General features: G+C 68.8%; 1 pseudogene; it reads right to left on the reverse strand.

Annotated features, from left to right (window-relative positions):
• LOC105981406 overlaps nucleotides 1-266 on the reverse strand; it is a 4384-nt pseudogene extending 4118 nt beyond the window's left edge.
• Nucleotides 267-420: the final 154 nt, after the last annotated feature.

Genomic DNA, 420 nt, shown 5'->3' on the forward strand with positions numbered 1-420 from the left:
TCCCCGTCCACTCACTTGCTTCCCAGAACTGTGCCCGCCGACGGCCTCAAGTCCGAAACTCCGCGGAAGTGGAGGGGAAACTCCACCCCAGCCCCGGCCTTTCCTGTTCCGGTCTTCTCCGAAGACGAGGAGCTCAGTCGGGGAGGAAGCCCGCTGCCTCAGTTTCCCCAAGAGCACGAGCACGAGTTTGCGCCTTTTCGTGCCGGGCCGCAGGCAAAGTCTCAACTACCCACGGCGGAGCCCCGCCCGCTCGGTCTACTGAGTGACAGTCGGCTTCACCAATCGGAGCACCGCTGGTCAGGGCGGTGGGGGGGCCTTCCGGACGCATGCGCCCTGGCCTTGTTCCGGAGATGGGAGGCTTCCGGGCGTGGGGCCGGGTCTCCGGGGGCTGGCGCCGGGGGCCGGGGGTCTGCGCGCGGC

This window comes from Dipodomys ordii, unplaced genomic scaffold (assembly GCF_000151885.1).
Source record: "Dipodomys ordii isolate 6190 unplaced genomic scaffold, Dord_2.0 Scaffold12, whole genome shotgun sequence".
In the NCBI taxonomy this organism is placed as follows: Eukaryota; Metazoa; Chordata; class Mammalia; order Rodentia; family Heteromyidae; genus Dipodomys; species Dipodomys ordii.